This window comes from Nelumbo nucifera, chromosome 1 (assembly GCF_055504915.1).
Source record: "Nelumbo nucifera cultivar China Antique chromosome 1, China Antique-T2T, whole genome shotgun sequence".
In the NCBI taxonomy this organism is placed as follows: Eukaryota; Viridiplantae; Streptophyta; class Magnoliopsida; order Proteales; family Nelumbonaceae; genus Nelumbo; species Nelumbo nucifera.
Genome location: NC_142649.1, coordinates 76,710,692 through 76,722,839, shown reverse-complemented (window position 1 = coordinate 76,722,839; position 12,148 = coordinate 76,710,692). Strand labels below are relative to the sequence as shown.

Genomic DNA, 12,148 nt, shown 5'->3' with positions numbered 1-12,148 from the left:
TTGGTTTTGGCCCATTCTAACAAAAATTAAAAAAAGGCAGCTAAAAACTGTTGGACAGTTCGAACAATTTGAACGTCCGAATCAATAGTTTGTTAATCAAATCAACGGTTTTGGCCAAAATGACGATTTTGGGGTAAAACAGAACCGGTCAAGTGATCGATTCACAATTTTTCCAGTCTGACCATTCGGTCCAGTCTAATTTTGAAAATCATGTTGCACACACGTGGTTATCTATGTTATAGGAAAGACATAGATAACCAATCAAAACCCCTTACCCCCATGTGAATTTTGATAAATATACAATCTGATTGGTTATCACTAAGTAATACTGGTTCAATCTCACAACTTTTTCCAGTATCATGCCGTTTTGTTCTCTCTCATTGTCAACGTTTTTTGCATCTCCCCATTCCCAAGGATTGAGCTGTTGGGGGGGCTAAAAAAAACAAAAACAAAACTTGACTTGGCCCCATACTTTCCTCTTAAATCTCTCTAACCTTTTTTTTTTTTTTTCTCTTTGATAAATTAGATGGATTTGTCTAGGTTATAGGAGCCGATTAAAGATAAGCACAAAATAGGAATTGGCTTAGATCCAAATAATTAATGTCAAAATCCAAATTTGTCAACTTAATACTAACCGAATTTATATTCAACCCCACACATTGCATGCATGGATTTACTTGCCAGTATTATATAGATGGAGAGGCTATTCTTTCTTTTATATAGTTGATAGGAAGCTTTGAATCACCCTCAAATAATGCTACTATTATATTCCAAGTTGGGAGTAAAATATAAGGCTTCATTTGACATCCAAGCCCCTAGTGTTGATTGGCTGATAATGTGTTTCTCCAGTTAGTTCCTAGCAATGTAGCAAATTGAAGTCCACCAGTTTTAAATTTGACAGAGGCATCAAGATTGATTTTGACCTGATCAAGTTATGGTGCTCTCTATCCAATATATAGCACTCCCCTGTTCACTCTTCTCTATGATGGATGATTACTGGATTGGGTTAGGTGTTGAGATTGCGTCATTGGCTCATTGCTTCCATATGTTTAAGTATAATTTGTGACCATTCGTTCTCTTGATCCTATTAACCCAAGAAATTGATGCTTGTTACTGTTTTACTTTTTAGGTCCCTGACTCAGGTCTACTCAAAGTTACTTTTTGGATGCATGGCAGCCTACGTCGTTCTCTAATGAGGATCTGAGTTCCTCCCAAATTCACGACTTGCACAAAATAAGAGTAAAGTAATCAACAAGGTAAAGAATATCCCCCTATGAAACAAAATAAAGCAATTGCAGAGTTGATTTGTAGATGGCATTTTCTAGATTTTTCTCAAACATTTCTTGAAACATATACTGGAAAGTAAAGCCGTAAAGGAATAAGAATAAGAATTTTTACACCACAAAATATTCTCCTCTCACCTAGTGCCTAGAGATGGTGGGATTACAACTTTACATCCCAAATCCATAAAATCCTAGGGCATGGAATCTGCCAGTTCCTCTGTTAGAGCTTCTTCAAAACACCTCATAGACTCATCCATCAATTCAGGACTCAATCTGAACATGAGGGCACAGAACTCCATCTGGTTAAGTGCCCCATCACCATCCATGTCTCCCTCTCTCAACATACTCAGTAGCTCATCATCCTTCATGCCCTGCAAACCCAGAAGAGCAGAATTTCTCTTCAAGCTCTCGAATGTGATCAGACCCTTTTCGTTATCCATGAGCAATCGAAACCCATTACAGAGTTCCGCGATCAGCCCATCACCTCCCAACTTGGAAGCCATTGTTGGCAGGAAATCTTCGAACACCACGGCATTACCGGCCATTGCTAGATGAAATTGTGTAATGAGGATGGGTGTTTGTCTATGTATATTGACAGAGATTGTAGAGTAGCGAGCCACAGATGCAATACACCCCAGAGGACTGGATCTATAAATAAGAGAGCGATATGGAGAGGCAAAACTGACAAAGACAAGTTCGAGGAAGGACGATTGCCTCGCATGGTTGCCAACCAAGAGACAGGTAATGAAGGGTTGTGTTGGGATCGATTGGGGGATGTTGCTATTCGTCACTTTCCTTGAAGTTGCACCGGTTATTCTCTTTGTAGTTTGGACTGTAGACAACACTTCTCTTGTAGCAGAGGGTCAGAGGCTCGTGCTCTTAAAATATAGGGGGAAATCTAGTCATGTTTGCCGGGAAGGTGACAATCCGCCAGGCATTCAGGGGATCAGGATACAACAATCTAGTAGGTCCCAGCTTAAGAGATCCAAGCGTCCAAGTTCATTGCATTCAGATGATCTCAACCATTATTTTCGTGTTACGTGAGGAAACTGCATATCTGATCCATGGCTATGGCTATACTTTCATTTTTAATTTTTTTTTTATCGTCAAAATTACCTAAATAAAGGCCCATTAGGTTTAGTCGTAAGGCTTCAAAATAAATAAAAAAAAGGCCAATTAGGTTTAGCTGAAGGCTTCAAAATAAAACAAAAGAGGCCCATTAGGTTGGGTTATAGCCCACTCTTCCCGACATGTTAGATGTGACGCACGTGTATTTTTTAATATGCTTGTCTCTGGAAAAACCGATGAGGTTAGAATATTTTAGTTTGAATTTTAAACCTCAAAAGTTTCGGCCATTTCGGGTAGTTGGATTAAGAGCAGACTCCGCCGGATCTCTTGACCATAAGAATTCTGCCCACGTCTATCCACAATATATTATCCCCGTGAATTAGGAGCATCTCCCCCTGTATAATACCATGCAGAGAATGAGATGTTCTTCATGTGTGTCTACTCTAGACTCCTAAGACCACAACCAAAAGTTTTAGAAATTTGGGATATTTTGGGTAATTCTGTCTTTTACTTTTATTTTAGTTATTAGTGGATACCCGTGAGATAAGTTATTTTGTGGGAGAAATTCAAGTAAACGTTGTCATATCTTGGGCGTGGAGAGGAATTCTTAATAGGGATTTCTTAGTAAAGGAATAAGGATGGGAGTTGGGAAATGGTAGGGGTGCATGATCCGATCTTATTTGATCAAATTTGGATCACCCCTGTTTGGATTTTAGAATAAGATAAGAGGATCTGACCAGAAATTGGACCGAATTCAAATCACCCCTTATCCAGTCCGATATATATTATATACTTATAAATATATATAATACATATATATATATGTTATTTATTTTTATATTATATTTTTATAAATTTGTTATATTATTTATTTTTTAAAAAACATGTATATATATGACGAAAATAATTAAAAAAATACTTGTATTTTTGTTTTTACTTTATTTCAATTAGTATGTTTTATTTTCTTTTAATAATTTATTAATTTTTAAAGAAAACAAGTCGGATTGGATTGGATTTGAAGATTTGACTTATCAATAGGATTCAAATTCAAATCGAGTCCTATAAGATCCAATCGGATCGGATTCAACATGAACAATATCGGATCGGATTTAAATATACCCTGATTTGAATCTGATCCGATCCATTTACATCCCTAGAAAATGGTAAATCAATAAGATTTTGGAAAGATAGATAGGCTGAAGATGTGATGCATGAGGAGACTATTCCTCAAGAAATGATTAACGATAATGAACTTTTAGTGAGTGAGGTTATGGAGGAGAGATGAATGTTTGGATGGAGTGTAAAATCCGGAGCTTCGTCCCATCAATATATGGGAGAAAATCAAATCTATTTTTATTCCCTTGGGCTCAAGGGAAAACAATCTAATATTGGAGATTAGTTACTGATGATAAATTTTCTGTCAGCTCGGTCTATAGAATAAAGTGAACATCGATAAATAATGGAAGTAGTAACCTGAATTGGAATTCAATTATTTGGGATTTAAGTTGTCCCCTGAAATTGAAAACCTTTATGTACCTTCTCCTGAAAAGGAAGCTCCCTACAAAAGTTTTCCTTAAAAATAAAGGATTTAATGTCAATGGAACTTGCAGCTTTTGGGGTGAAGATGAAGATCTTGATCATATTTTTGAAAACTGTGAAATTGCCAACCAAGTACGGAAAATGTTGCCATCTTCCTTTGTTAATTCTAACGATCTTGATCACATGGGTAAATGTACTTACCCCGGCAAGTGTTCCAAGAAAAACTTACCTAGTAATTGCATTTACCCAGAAAATCGAACAAGGCCTTATTGTTTGCTCGTCCAGTAGTCATCCTCTACTATCTCAAATCTTCCTCCTCTTCATTGGTCTTCCCTTCCCTTCCCTCCTCATCAGAGCTATGTTAGTACACAAATACTACTCTCCTTTTCCTCTAATCAATGTGGTCATGATAAAAATCTAAGGATACTGAGACTCCCATATCCAAGTTCTTTGATCAGCTTTGTTGGTGCATTTCTCAAATGCAGAAGCACCCCTTCATTTTGTCCACCTGATTCCTTCACCAACTTCTACGCTTCTTTTATTGCTATGTAAACAGCAAAAGACTTGGGAGCCAAAACAAAGTATGCTACACATTGTGCAAGGATCACATTGCACTTAGGCATGCCCAAAAAATGGCAAGCTTGGTAACAAGGAACAGCTTGATTTAGTGCAGATGGGTTAGCCAATCCAGCATTCCCACTTGCAAACCTGATGAGGTGCCAAGCAATGTACACTGGCTGCTCTCTTCCTTCCAACATTCTTGCTAGCCAGTAGATTTTTGCATCGGCATCACTTCCCCTCATTGATTTGTGGGGTGCACTAATGAAGTTATAGTGTTCATCCCTTGCCCAGTCATAATCCAGGTGCTTGCATTGCAGTGCTTCTTTGACATCATCAAGGGTGGCATTGGCTACATTTGAACTTGCCCCGTTTTCTGCAGTTCGGGAAGAGCTGCTGTCAGTATCACCATTGGTATCCATCACACTAGTTGCATCAGAAGACAGTCCCTCAAACATTTTAGCTTGAGAACATGAAGTGTGATCTTGATCGGGGGTCTAGCAATTGGGTCTTCGAGTGGTAGCCATTGTTGCAGAGATCTCTAGAGCATTCAAAGCAACTCGAGCATCCCCATCGCAATTCAAACCCAGAGAACTCAAGGGGTTATGCTGGTTTTGCTTAGTATAAGTGTAAATGCTTCTCTTTTGCTTCAATAGGCTCTCCCACCATCCATGCTTGTACGGAGAGAGTAGACGACGATGAATGAATTTGACAAAGTGGAGGGAACTGGGTAGACAAAGTGGCAGTTTTCTCTAGTTAGCAAAGAGACACACCCCCACATATGAATGGAAAAAAGCCCAGAATAACAAATCAATGAGCGGGGTTAGCATTTCTTGGGCTAGCCCTTCGTCCCTAACTAGTGACGCCCATCAGAGCATAGTTGACATTGAAACACATTACGCCACACTCTTTCGATGCATTGGATGATCCATTAGTTCATCACACCATTCTCCATGAATAGATTTCGTCCCTAACAAGTACACAAAAGGACTAATTACAAGCAGACTGGTTTTTCAATAATATTTTCAAAATCAAGAACGGGAAAATTGTGAACTGTGACATGTTTGAACAACCTAGAAAACCACCAAGATTCAAGCGCAAGCAACTACAAAAGTGTTTGAAATTTGGACTCCGAAACTCCCATCCGCTTCAGGACTAGGGTACTCGAGCTTCGTTTCATGACAGACAACTCAGGAGGGTTCTAGAAGATTGTGAGGTGGTGGGTGAGGGTGATGGATGTAGCAATAGAGACGGGATCTGCTCCTCACAATTGGGCGCCTGAGCATTGAGAACATCTCCCGTGAATAATAATTGATAAGTACGGGAGATGTTCTAAATGGTAGGAGGTGTGTGAGGCGCCAGGTGTGAGGAGCAGATTCAGTCTCGTAGCAATAGGACTGTCAATGGATCGGGTCTGGGTCAGAACCAGCTGGAACCGGAATCAATCCAACATGAAATGTTGAGAACCTGAACCGGGAACCGGACCCGATAGGGCCTGTAATTTTTGGACCCGGAACTGAACCAACCGATTCTTGGGACAATCGGGTCTGACCTGGAAGACCCGATTATAATAAATAAAAAATGTTTATGTTTAATATATATTAAATATTCTATATATTATATAATTTAGTTATTTAATATATTATACGTTATATATCAGGTCGGGTCTGAATCAGTTCAGGATTAGGTGGAACCGTTTCTTAACCGATAGTAATCAGGACCTGGAACGGACCCGTCGGTTCCAGTTCCCATAACCAAAACCAGCCCAATCAGTTTGGGTCCATCAGGTCGGAACCGACCCATTGACAGCCCTATGTAGCAACAACAACAGCGGTGGCAGTAGCGAGATATAACAAATGCACAACAATGGAGAACTTAAGAAGGTTCCTGAAATTAATAGTGGAGGGCAAGTTTGACATTTCATTTTCTTTCATTGGTGCTTAATAATGATGGCAATTGTTAGCAATAGTAGGGTATTTTAAGGCAATATGTAAACAGTAAAAATAGAGTTAGTCAATTAGCTAAACCATAAAGGTAGTTTAAAAAATTTGCCACTGCATTCAATGTGTTGAAAGGCATTTTTTTTTTTATTTTTTTAACTTATTCTCTCAATTCTAATGATGGAATTTGGAATATAATATAAATTGTCTAAAACTCATCATGACATATTGTTATTTCTCTTAAATCTCACCATAACTTTTTCAAAATGTGGAGGGAAACCATGACAGTAACTTGACATTAAACAGAGTAACGGGTGTTAGTAGATTACTATTTTACCCTTTGTCATATTTGACCTATATTTTAATATTTCAGAAATACCCCTATTATTATTCTACCCAAAACCCATTTTGAGCTTTGCTGGAATGCTTTCAAACAACACAATCATAACAAAACATCTCTCAATGAGTAGAAATCTTATATATAAGGCAATTGGACACTAAAGACCATTTTAGTTAGAAAAATATGTTTAATAAGGCTGAATCCCGTTCAAGGGCAGTTTGGTCATGAAATTTGCATTTGTGTTGGCATAGACAATTTTTGTCAATGAACACTATTGGTCCGTTCTAACAGATACTGAATTTTGGAAAACAAAATCTCACTAACATAGGGTTCCCTGGACGTTTTCAAAAGTTATTGATGATTTTGTATTTTTTTTTTCTCTGAAAACTTATTATCTGTTATCTTCCAAGTCGAGCTTCAGACTATCAATAGGGTGTTTCATCTCCGGTGAAGTTAAGACATGGAATCTCTTCCGCTTTCTTTCATTGAACTATTTTTTTTTGTATTTTTATTCTCAAAAACCTCATTGTTTTTCTTCCTAGCTAAGCTTCAGAACCCCAACTGCCAAAGAGTCCAATCACTGTTCATCTCCAACGAAGGTAAGACCTATCCATGCTCCATTTCTCTCCGGTAAACTATTTTCTTTTTTGTATTTTAACTTCGTTGCTTTTCTACGTTCCTGTTTTCTTAGCCTTTCGACAACCAAATGTTGGTAGATCTGTTTAAACCTCTGTTTTCATCGTTGCAGATTTAACAAGTTTGTAATTTTTTTCATGATATATTAGTTAGATTTCTTAGGCATCCCTGATTTCTTGGCCATCACCACCGTTGCAGATATGTTAAAACCTCTATTGCATATTTGGTATCATGAACCTCTTCTATTAAGTATAACAATTTATTTTTGTAGATCTAAACTTTGCTAAACTTCTGTCATCATCATTGATAATGGTTGAAGGGAAACATAGGAGACAACCATGGGTGTTCATGTTCGACTATTGTTAATGGTTGGAAGGGGAATGTGATGTATCGCGATCTGGACACTCCTAACTGGCAGGGGCCTCGCTCCTAACTGGTAACGGACAGCACCTAAGGAGAAGATGAAGGATTGCTGGGAGCTCGCCCGACGGGAACACTCCGATGCTTAAGTTAGAACTTGGTGAAAAGCTTAGAGAGTAGTAAAGGGAAGACGAGCTAAGAGTGGAGATGCGCACTACTCGATTACCAAAAACTCAATTCCCTTTTTCCTTGGGGGCCGGAGCCCTTATATATTAAGACACTGCCAAATCGGGTGTAGCCGCCTCTGATTCTCTACTATAGCTATTATTCGTCAGGCTGATTTGATCAGCGCAGGTATCCGTTGCAGGGTACGGTCCTGTCACTTGAGAGACGTTATGCAGAGCTGGTGTGCACGACGCCACCTGACGTGAGATGTGGGCGCAGTCTTCTAGACTGGTAGGTGTTCTGTCGTTGGACAAGAGACGTGGGAGCAGACTGGCAAGTACGGTCCTATCGGATAAGAAGTTTCTCGAAGACTCCGGGTTACTCAATAGCGAGCTCCTTTGTAGCGAGCTCCCTTGTAGCAAACTCCTTCATAGCGAGCTCCAATAGCGAGCTGCCTTGCAGCAAGCCGTTCTGTTGTAGGCTGTAGCGAGCTGTCTTGTGGCAAGCTGTTCTATTGGGGTTTCAGCAAGCTCATTATAACAAGTTGTGGCCAAGTTGCCATGCTGAGCTATCACTTACGTCGAGTCATATCCACGTGTCCCTTAGTTAGGAGGTCGGGTCAAATCACCCTCCATCAATTGCCCCCCACTCCCCGGGCTAAGAGTCTCACTCTAGCGCGGGGAGTTCATGAAGTGATGGGTGGATTTGACCCATATTTAAAACTAGGTTGACTGATTGCATGATGTATATGCGCGGATGTCAGGTGACTTCTGGATTTTTTGGGCGCCAAAAAATGTGCCAAACTGCCTTCAGTTTTGGAAGACGTGCAACCATCTTTATTTCAGTCTAGGAGGACGTGCAGCCGGCTTTATTATAAGTCGTTGGATCCATTTTGATCGAGACCGTTGGTTTTTTGGGCATAGTGGCTATAAATAGGAGGGCCCCAGGCCTCATTGTCTTTACGCAAACTTGCCTTGCTTTCAGTTTGAGGTCGCGCCTTCGCCTTGTTTGCTCGAGCTCTCCCCGTTTTCGTCGCTTTCTCAGTTTGCTTTTCTGGTGAGTCCTCTACTCTGTCCAAACAATGTTTGGGTATCCGTACTATGATGGCTTTTCCCGAGACGGTAATCTGGGTGAGGTCCCCTCGAGCTCGGGGGGAGATTGGGAGTTCCCTGAAAGGCAGGCTCCGGAAGTCTGAGAGGCCTCCAATAACTCGGCTTCCACTTCCCGGGGTCGGGAGCCAGATAGCTTCGGCCCTTCCTCCATGTCAACGGAGAGGCTTCGGGCCCTAGTCTCTTACTATAACCTCCCCAGGGATCTCATCTACAGCCTCCCATCCGGTAACTATCCCTCGGAAAACGGCCACGACGAGATCGTGGTCTTTGAGGAGCAGCTCATGGATGGTCTCCGACTCCCTTTACATCCTTTGATAGTGGAGGTTCTTACCCATTTCAGTGTCACCATAGACCAACTCCATCCGAACTCAATCCGTAATGTGGTTGGGACAATTTCTCTATTTTTCGAGTACTGTCTCCTTCTTTCCCTTGATATCTTTGCCACTATCTTGTCAATTAAGAATGCCTCCCCTGGAGCCCTCCAGAAAGGCGCTCTTATTACTTTTCTCCTCGTCTTGGCTTCAAGCTCCTCCACGATCTGTCAAACAGGATCCCAGCCTGGAAGCAGGGTTATTTTGTAGTTCGCAACCCTGAGGGGTGGCCCTTTCCGACCCACTGGAGGGCCGCCGTTCAGGATCCGAGCGTTGAGTTGAACCCAAAAGTTCAAGAAACGTTGCAGTCTTGGGCAGGGGTAGGCTTCCTCTATTGGGACTACTTGGCTGAGGACAAGCTCATACAAGCCGGCTTGAGCCCCGGTAGGTCACCCTTAGGTCGCCTTTTCTTTCCTTTTTTTTTCGAGCTGGACTAATGCCTTGTGATTCTTGTAACCTACATGTCTGGTGTGGATGCACGTCGCCTTTTGTCGAGCAACTAGAAGCGTAGGGCAAAGAGGTCACGCCCCGACCAAGCGTCCACTTTTGGGGCCGTCGAGTTCGAGGTTGTGGATCTAGCCTTTGTTCCGCTGTCGGAGGACCCACCTGTGCCCTTTGAGGGAGTAGCCACTGGAGGCGGTGAAGAAGAAGAGGTCCCACCCCAGGAGTAGTACCCTTTAGCTGCGCAGTTCGGCCCCACCGTCTTCCCGTGGTTTCCTACCAAGGGAAGGGACGAAAGCATCACCAACTTCCTCGTGGATTCGCGGAGGAACCGACAGGCGGTCACTGATGAGGAGGTCACGAGCCTGGCCGGAATGCACCATAGGCAGCTCGCCAAGCTAGCCTCGGCTCACTGCATGGTGGTAAGTGCCTTCTTCTTCTCTTTTTCTCCCTCCCTTTTCTTTTCTCTCTCTCCCCCTTACTTACTTCAACTTTCTATCGGCAGCTGAACTCTGTCATCCATGCCATGGCCTGTCAAACTGCTATCCACTCCCACGACGCCGCCGATCAGAGGTCGGAAGTGCAGACGCTCCAACGCGAGCTCGACCAGGCCCGGGATGAGTACCTCTAGGTTCAGAAGGGGAGCAAGGCCCATGAGCTGCTCGTTAGGGACCAGGAAACGTGGATCTCTCAACTGTCTGAGGAGAGTGCCCGTTATAGGGAGGAGTCTACGAGGGTGGTGGCGGAGAGGGAGCTTCTTCGCCAGCAAGCCCAGGGCTTGGAGTCCACACTCCATGAGAGGACCTGAAACTTCGATGCCGCGGTGGAGGCAGAGCGGGCCAAGGCGGTGGAGGACTTCAAAGAGTCCCAGCAGTTCCATGACCTCCAAGTCAAATACGACTCGAAGTCCTACCGCTCAGGGTTCAAGCTTGGCTGGTCCGGATGAAGTTCTTTGGCCTTAACCTTGAGGGCGTAACAATGAGAGACTTGGCCACAAAGACGGTGGACGCTGTGGAGGAGGAGGAGCCCGACTCCCTGGAAGAAAGTGACGAGGATGTAGAGGAGGTGGGGTCTTGAGGCTGGTTGCTCTCTTTTTTTCTTCTTCTGAAAAATGACTTTTGAAGTGGTTGCTCCCGGGCGATTGAGCCCGGTTCTCTTTCTTTTCTTTCTGCTTTACTGATGTACTCTCCCGGGCTGTTAGGCCCGGTTTCCTTTTTAGAACTAGTAATGAAATGTTCCTTTTTTCTGCTAAGTGTTGTGCGATTCTCTCTTTTTCCGAAGTGACTATTTCACCCGAAATGCTAGAGCTAAGCACCCAAAGTGGGGTTTCTCGACTATCGTCATCCCGAGCTATCTCCTCGTACTTAGTAGGGGTGATTTTATAATGTACACCGAGGTGATCAACACAGTGAGCATATGCCCGACCTGTATGCACCTGTGTTACTTAAGTTGAAGTCGGTTGTCCCTAGCGGGTCCAACTTGTATATCGGGGCGGGCTATGCAGCATAGGATTCAGACCCAAGCTACCTCCGCGTTTGGTATTAATACTTAGCCTATGCTGATGAAGTAGTTAGGTCTTAACGGTGCCGAGGTCTTCGTTAGCTCAGCGTTTTAGCCCTTAGGCTGGGGGAGTGACTTATGGTCCACTCTCCTATAGTTCGCCCATGCCATAGAGGCGACTGGGTCTTATAGTGCCGAGGTCTTTTGTTAGCTCGGCCTATTGGCCCTTAGCCTCTGGGAGCGACTATAGTCCACTCAGATCGGTGATTACAGACTGCCTTAAGTTAACAATATTCCATGCCCGAGGTACTTGTTTCCCTTCTAGGGTTTTGAGATCGTACGTTCCTTCCCTAAGAACCTGCTTTACTCGGTAGGGTCCTTCCCAATTCGGCCCGAGCTTACCAACACCAGGCTCAGGTACCATGACTTTACGAAGAACCAGGTCTCCGACACAGAGGTTCCGCTTTTTGACCCTGGCATTATAGTACCGAGCTACTCTTTGCTGGTAGGCCACAGTCCTAATGTATGTGAGGTCCCGTACCTCGTCAAGTAGGTCGAGGTTGGTGCATAGCTCGTCTTCATTTGCCTTGTCATCATACACTTCCAGACGTAGCGTGGGAACTTCGACCTTGGCTGGGATGACTGCTTCAGTGCCATAAGTGAGGTTGAAGGGAGTCTTGCCTGTTGCGGTCTTTACTGTGGTCCGATAAGCCCATAGTACACTGGGTAGCTCGTCTACCCATAGCCCCTTAGCTCGATCGAGGCGTGCCTTTAGTCCGTAGAGAATGGCTCTGTTCGTGACCTCTACTTGGCCGTTTGCTTGAGGATGTGCCAC

At 43.0% G+C, this 12,148-nt stretch overlaps 1 pseudogene; it reads right to left on the bottom strand.

Annotated features, from left to right (window-relative positions):
* Positions 1-1,251: 1,251 nt before the first annotated feature.
* LOC104605736 (calcium-binding protein KRP1 pseudogene) lies at positions 1,252-1,936 on the bottom strand (annotated as a pseudogene).
* Positions 1,937-12,148: the final 10,212 nt, after the last annotated feature.